At 41.2% G+C, this 8,432-nt stretch overlaps 1 protein-coding gene across 2 annotated transcripts in view; it reads left to right on the top strand.

Moving 5' to 3' along the window:
• Window positions 1-295: 295 nt before the first annotated feature.
• tfec (transcription factor EC) overlaps window positions 296-8,432 on the top strand; it is a 44,978-nt gene continuing 36,841 nt past the window's right edge. For both annotated transcript variants that reach the window (XM_070992086.1, XM_070992084.1), the window contains exon 1: window positions 296-329. The gene's annotated coding sequence lies outside the window, so the exon portion shown is untranslated. The remainder of the gene's footprint in view (window positions 330-8,432) is intronic.

Raw genomic sequence — 8,432 nt, 5'->3', positions numbered from 1 at the left:
TATTTGATTCCTTTGTGGGCAACCATGCTTGTGTAACATGATGACTTGCCAGAATCTGCGATTATTTCGGTCTCAGATTTGGGACAGTTGACGTAAAAGCTTCCCTTTGCACCCCGCTCCTGGGTGCTCGAAAAGAGGAAACACAATTTGGTTTAAATCTGGGGCCCTTTCACTAGTCCATGCTTCCAGTAATGATTTAACAACAATAGGAGGTAGAATACGAGGAAAGTTTTTGCAGGATTTGCACAATTTGAAGTTGGACTTTGACGTTGATAGGGAGACATACAGTACACCAACAGGACCTGTCTTCCATAGCCGGCAAACTTCAGGTAATTTAAGACTCAATTCTTTTCCAAATACACAGAAATGCAAAGAATGTTTTCCTGAAATTTGAGGTGTGCTGTAATGTGACTTAATGTTAATTTTATTAAACTTTCCCATGCTGACATTTATAGTGAAGGGGGAAAGAAGCACATCACCTTCACCTCTCCGCAAGCAACATCCTGTTGAACAGGAAGTTCGTTAGCAGCAGGGTGGAGTGTTATTGGATATAATGAACAAATCTCTGGTGCATATATTTCTTGTTGTTAGAAATTTAACTGGATCACCAAATTCAAGAATGAGTATAAGGATACGCAAAGTATCAATTACAGACACTTAAAGACATAAATCATTGAACTTTGACCAGTGGAGTCTTTTGAGAGAACCTGCATGCTCTCAATCTTTTCAAATTAAAGTCTCATGTGAACCCATATTAGGAGACAAAAACTCTTCCATGAGATGATTTCAGAGATGATCGTGAATGTCTGTTCCTGGTTGTAGTTACGTTTAAATGAAAGGGTTTTCACTATCAATACCATCATTACACTAAACTCCCGAGTGCATCGTTGTTCACTGTGTTAAGATGTAAAATCAGACATTTGCTCCTCTCTCTCTGCTGATATTATTTCATGAAATTGTAAAAGATTACCGTGCTGCATTAAGTCTCATAGCATCTGTTGTTCCCTGGTGTCCCTTTGACAACATCTTGTTCTAACGTGGGCGTGTTACATATTCGTTTGAGTGCAGCTTTGAGACATCACAGTGACACAGCGGGAAAATCTTTAAAGTTCCTCATGGGCTACTTCCTCATTTTAAGTCACCTGATATTATTTACAATATATGAAGAAAAACCCAGTGAACTTCTCTTATCTTACATCACGGGAACGCTGGTTTCAGAGTTGAGCGTGTGCAGGTTGGGGGCTGGGGAGGGGGAAAACTGTGACAGGATGAGCAACATGGCAAAGAGGGTGGACATGTGTAAAGGCCTCATGGGACGATGAGTCACAGCCAAGATGACTCAGTAGTATTTTTTTCTTCAAGACTGCTGAACAAAATGTCACAAATAATCCTAGAGAGCAAGAAGTATTCGATAAATGATAAATTTTGGGATGAATAAAGGATTTTAAGGTATTATTAATTTTTTTTATTTTTTTTATAAAAGATGAAGCCAGGCGTGCTGTGTGCTGTGCCACACAACAGGTGTATGTTCAGAGGATGGGGTGCAAACAGCATAATGGAAGTGTGCAGTGTTACTTTGACATTCAATTGGACAGCTCATTCTCATCTGAGTCATGGCTTACCAGTAAAGTCAAATGGAAACAGGAGCAGTTCATGACACACACATGCCTTCTCAAATACTTTGGGTCTTTTTTTGTTTGTTTGTTTGTTTTGTTTTTAATGATATGGTGCAGTTTCAAGGGGGAAATGCAAGTGTGAACAATGTGTTTTTAGAGAAGTTGAATGGGTGCATACAACACCATCTTGTGGTCAATCTGGAAATGACAACTTGGATTTGATTTTCAAGGAAGTGGAGTTGTGCTGTCTGTTTTAGCTTTCCATTTGCATTAATTACCTGAGCTTTCCACAACAACAACAAATACAATAATATTAATTTTAACCATGAAAACTATAAGGAGTTGTATCAGTATTCTAAGGTTTGGCTGGCACTTGAACAGTGTGATGGAGAGATGTGTGTGAGAAGCGGTGGGCTGGGGGGAGTAATTTGCTGGAAGAATGTAAACACTGTCTGCTCTGAGGGCTGACTTCAAAGTGAGGCTGTGGTAACCTCCTCTCAGCGGTGGCGCACACCCTTGACCGATGAAAAGCAAAAGTGAATGTTCATCCACGGTCTACAGCCTCTTCCTGAAACCACTCTTTGAAGTCACAAAATGGATATGATTGACTCGTGTAGGAGACGCATATACAGAATAGAATCGAACAGTATTTGACAATGCACACGCAGTCCGTGTTTCCTCCACAGTTTAAGCATAATGACATTGCATAGAAGCATATCAAAGCTCCCCTGAGCGCTGCCTTACTAAGTTTGGGTTCCCACAATGCCAGAAAGACTACAATATATCATGTCTGGCCATGCTGGCTATTTTAGCAGTTAGCAAATCTATATGACAGGTGAGAGGGCAAGGTGCTTCATGAGAGGCAGTTTGTGATCATGCAGATTTGAACCATACAGCTCCCAGGCACTCAAATTTCAAATTATATGTATGGCAGCGAGCAAGGATGTTAATTACTCAACACGAGGTAAATAACTGAATTAAAACCAAATATCTGTACTGTTAATACAGATAATATCTGCTCTAAAAATACTGTAAATGTCAAATAAAAGCAGCATGTTGGAATTTAATTTCACACTTTCATGCTATAAAACTGTCTTGGGAGCACTGACAACAAGTCATCTAAACAAAGTTTAAGGGATCCAACTCAAAAATATATATTTATAGTATTTGTTTGTGCTGAAAAAAATATTAGTCAGACACTTCATGCTGTCAGACAGCGGTGTGAGGACAACTTCACAGTTTTGCTTACCGGTATATTGGACAAACTATCACTGGAAATCTGCTTTCTAACACATTACTCACCTTAAAAACATTTCAAATCCACTGAATCAATCTGAACTTAAGTATAATTAAAATACATCCACATGCAGGCGTTACAACATTTGACTGTCTTGTCTTTGCCCCTTTTGAGTGTGACTCAGACTTAATGTAAGCATATCTAACATATCTGTGTGTTCAACCAATTTGTCTATCTTCTTGTTTGTAGTAGTATGTATGGCGTCTTTGTAGCCCCTTGCACTTGTTTAAGCTGACACAGACATGAGATGAGATTCTGTAACATCACTATAACACACTCAGAGGGACACTCAGAGGTAATGGAAGTTATGAGTTTAGTTCCTTCATTTCTCAAAATAGAAATGCAGTTACGCTTGTTCAGAGGCAGCAACTGAGATGAAAGCTTAAATCCGAAATCTGAATATGCATTATAGTTACTGTACTACATGATCATGTATATATATATGTGGAGATGATAGAAGTGCCAGATCCCTGCACCGCTCCTGAATTTGGACTTCAGCAGCCAGTGCAGCTGGTTACAATTTTATGGAAGTGAAAAAAGTCAAATTAAAGTGACATGATGAAATATAAAAGAACTTTTTTTCTATACAGAAAAAAATGTGAACAGTCGAAGAACAGCTAAGCCACACAGGTTTAAAACACAACCCTATATGGTGATCTCTGCCCTTCGCCCAGACTGAATACACTCTGTAATAATGAGATTTTGTGAGGGGTGTATGTTAAGAAGACTTTGCCGGTGTGATCAGTGATAGAGGCTGGATCTCCTGCGTGTCTGAGCTCTTCATCATTATCTTGGCTCGCTGACTCATGTCTTGAACACAGGGAACAAAACTCTGGCGGTGGCCTTGTTCCAGACGCTACGGGACGCCAGGAGGGACAATAAGAGAGAATTAGCAGTGAAAAAAGCAAATAAATAGGTGCTTCAATACATGACAGCCCAGCAACAAAGCCCACTGTGGATGAGAGGGGGAGCGAGAGAGATAGAGAGAAAGAAGAGAGAGAGAGAGAGAGAGAGAGAGAGAGAGAGAGAGAGAGAGAGAGAGAGAGAGAGCGAGAGAGGAGCCTTGATGAAAATAAATAGTGGAGCTCAAAGGGAGGCAAGGGTTGAGCGGATTGGAGGTGATGATGAGTGGAGAGCTGCACAAAGTAGCACATCTATGGGAAAGGTTTTAATGAGGCAGACGTGTGTGTGTGTGTGTGTGTGTGTGTGTGTGTGTGTGTGTGTGTGTGTGTGTGTGTGTGTGTGTGTGTTTTCTCATCTGTAACATAGGCACTTAGAATATCCTCAGCAATGATACTTCCTGTCTCCATGTGGGTGGGTGAGGATTTGTGTAAGTGTGCACCATGGACAGACGGATGGACGGACGGACAGACAGACAGACAGACAGACAGACAGACAGACAGACAGACAGACAGACGATTGACTAACTGACTGACTGGCAGGCAGGCAGGCAGGCGGGCAGACAGACAGACAGACAGACAGCTAGCCAGCCTACCAGCCTACCAGACAGACAGACAGACAGACAGACAGACGGACAGACAGACAGACAGACGATTGACTAACTGACTGACTGACTGGCAGGCAGACAGACAGACAGACAGACAGACAGACAGACAGACAGACAGACAGACAGCTAGCCAGCCTACCAGACAGACAGACAGACAGACAGACAGACAGACAGACAGACAGACAGACAGACAGACGATTGACTAACTGACTGACTGGCAGGCAGGCAGGCAGGCAGACAGACTGCTTGACATAGACAGACAGACAGACAGACAGACAGACAGACAGACAGACAGACAGACAGACAGACTTTTAGGATTAGATTAATGCATTTACAGCCAAACAAAGCCTAATCCATGACTCTTGTATCGACAAAAAGGGCTCAACAGGAAATACTGTTGCCAAGTAAACATAAAAAGGTTACATTGATCTCTTGACAGCAGACTTCAGTCTCCCTGGTTTGACTGAAGACAATAAGCACACCTGAGCAGCATGATCAGGTTTTTTTTTCTCTGTAGCTAGTGCAGCAGCTAAAACACCTGCTCAGGTGGGACAGGAGCGTACATATCCTGTAACGTCTCCGGATATGTAGCTAAACTCCACAGCCTCCCACACAACAACTAGTGGTGATTGGGATGAAGCTAGCAAATATGAAATCTGATTAGCCTTTATGAACAAATATGATTTAAGATGATGAAATATGATTCAATTTTCCTTTTATTTCTGACTAACTCGTGGGGAATGTTAAGGAAATAGAAAGTTGACCCTAACTCTTACCTCAGGAATACAAGAGTGTGATGACGAGGAGTAACAATCATTTTCTTATAGGGCAGTGACCACAAAATTTTTAAAGGAACAGTGACCACAACAGTAGGCTGACGTTGGCTTGCACACCCCAAATCCTCAGTATAGCAATTTATACTGGTTGTTATTTTAATATATCACCCATCTAGACTGGATTTTGTCACTGATTTCAAACACATAAGTCAGATCACAGACTGTGAATCAGGCATGCAGCTGGATGTAAAGAAGCGTGAGCAGAGCACCGCAGCCTGTTGTCTTCCAATGGCTCCAAGGCTTTGTATATCTGTAAACCCTATCATCAGAGCAGCAGGGGGCCTTTAGCTTTACTATCAGCTCTCTGTTGGATTGAAAGGAAGTCAAACAAACTCAAATAACAATGTAAAGAACCAGAAACAACCAGGGAATCACACAGTGGTGGTGCCATGAGTTCAGGACATCACAGTCACACTGTTTATAGCATTACGAGGCCATTCAACAGACAATTGATAATGAGCCACGTTAGCTGAGGTGAGCTGGAGGAAAGGACACCTGAGACCCTCAGGGCCAGCTTCCCAGCCAAGGTTTACACTAAACCAGGTGCAGGCCGTCATCTGAATCAGTTAATTATTGTCTAAAAAGCGGATTTCTGAAACACATCCTGAATTTTGATTTCTTGGCTTTGGGGCCCTGCACTATCTTCAGTGACATTAATGACAACAATCTATGTTTGTGTTTAACAGTGAGAGTGTGATGAGGTGATGAGCTGACAGCATGAAAATCATAAAGGCTGTGATTTTTATTTGGTTTAATCCAAAATGCCTCCTGTAAATATAATGGTGGCACAAAATCAAAGATAAATAAGGATAATTGAGCCACATTTTAACCTGTATAAACCTAAACCTGTATAAGCAATATTAATTATTGGGCAATATTAATGGAGCAACATGCCATATGCTAATGAGGTTTTCTCCTCTTCTCAGCCGGTGGTTTTATTCCCATCTAAATCCCTTATATCATCTCTGTAAATTAAAGCAAAAAAATGCATTTAGCAATGATCACGTTCTACTTTCAGCCACCGCAGTCAAACAAATACAGACCTGACTTTGATGCATTTTATAAAATAATCATTTTTCAGTCAGCGGTTCAGTGTGGGCAGGCAAATTCAAATGTATGTAAATTCAAAAACAATCCCTGCAGGTACGTATTTCATCTCTTCACCTAAATACACACTTTCTAGGTTTGCGATGAAGCAGGAGTAACTGGGTGACAAAAGCCTGGTTGAGTGACATTCCCATACCCGTAAAACACTCTTCGTGTGTTAAGCCAGTTAATTGTTATTTAAGAAAGATGCCTTGCTCATGGGCAAACAGAGGAGCTCACAAACCGCAGACAAAGAGTCCGACTAAACCCACACAAACAAACCGGTTGTTCCAGATGACCATTCTTGCAGGAATGCAGCGAGGTGGACAAAACCCTTTCTCCATAGTTACAAAAACCTGTTTTCTCATGCCCGGTCCACGTCATCCACACATTTCTACGCAGTGCCTAGAACTGCCTGGCAAATTCTGCAGCAAAGGTATTCTGCAATGTTGGCGACAGAATAAAGGCAATTAAACGCTGTTAGCACCATGCTTGGACAGGCAGGCAGCCGTACGTCTTGCCAATTAACCTCCCACATATAAGGAGAGAGAAGGAGAACGAGGAGAGAGGCAGAGACGCTGAGATTAGAATCGCACACATTCCACCAGTTTCCTACCTTCCTTCTCTTTGTGTTCAATCAGTTCTGCATTGTAGCAAATGTAAGAGTCTCGTATTTTGCATGTGTCCTCCATTAGGACTCCACTGGCAGTGACAGCTAATTTGCACTCAAATATTGTAATTTAGATATGAAGTACTTACTTTCATTCTTGCGCCCTTGGCTCCCCATGGGATCTTCAGCTAGTGACGCCTTGTCCCCATCGTACCCACTTCTGGGCTTGTTTCTCCAGTGCGTTCCAGCTGTGGCCCACGACCTTTATTTCAGCCTTCAACAAAGAGAATTAAGTGGTGTGTTTTAATTTGTATGATGGCACCGGCGATTCTCAGTGCAAGAACTTTTCATGCATCTCATGTGGGCTAAAAAAAGAACTGAGCTGCAATAAAAATGATACAAATAAAAGAACTGAGCTGCAGTAAAAATGATACAAATGTATGATTTTCCATTTTTATTTCTCCTAATCTCTGATTCATGACTCTTTTGATCATTCAGTGGCAAAAATGACATTGAATGACACTGAAAAAGCATATTGATGTCACAAGAATTTTTTTTTTTTTTTTTTTGCCATATTTAGCTGAATTGGTGATATAAATTATTCATAGAAGAAGGATGTTTGGCAGCAATGTTTTTCCAATAAAATTGGCTTTTGGTCATATACATGTATCAACTGATTCTGGTTAAGCCACAGCCTCCAAGACGCTTGATCTGAGGCATGCTGCTTGTTGTTACTTCAGTCATGCCAATAATCAAGTTTGTCCATCCATTCACTCCATGATGGAAATACAAAAATTTCATAGAATTAAACTCATGACAAATTCAATGAGGGGCCATTTACTCATACTGATGTGCCTGAATAGATCTGAGGGAATCCTCTGAAAAAAAAGGCTAATTTCCTGAAATAGTTGAAAGGGAAACAATGCTATTAGGAACTCTATCTATCAATTCTGGCAGACACTGAGGCTCCCAGGCAGGAAGTTCAATAAAAAAAAAAAAGAATATGGTTAATGTTGGGTGTCCATTGATGACACATACATCAGTTGAAGGCAGAAGTGAAGGATACAGAGAACAGAAGTCGTGTGGACAAGGCAGACATACCATGCTGTGACTAACACGTGCTAATGTGGTTGAAAAATGTTCCTTTAATGTCTTCATAACGAACTGTCCAGCTTTCAAGATTAGCAACCACTCAAGCTGTAGAAACCCTTGTAATCTGCTCCTGTCTAAAGCCGTCTCAAAGAACTGGTGGTGACATAATTTTTTACTAATGAATATTAGGTATACACACACACACACACACACACACACACACACACACACACACACACACACACACACACACACACACACACACACACACACACACACACACACACACACACACACACAAAACCACATCCACCTGTATGTCTTCCCTGCGCCCTCTTGTTTCCCTCTCTTAAGATGTATTCAGTGAGGAATCCAAGAACAAGTCATG

Source organism: Chaetodon trifascialis, chromosome 22 (genome assembly GCF_039877785.1).
Source record: "Chaetodon trifascialis isolate fChaTrf1 chromosome 22, fChaTrf1.hap1, whole genome shotgun sequence".
NCBI classification, from domain to species: domain Eukaryota; kingdom Metazoa; phylum Chordata; class Actinopteri; order Chaetodontiformes; family Chaetodontidae; genus Chaetodon; species Chaetodon trifascialis.
This window is presented reverse-complemented; position numbering and strand designations above follow the sequence as displayed.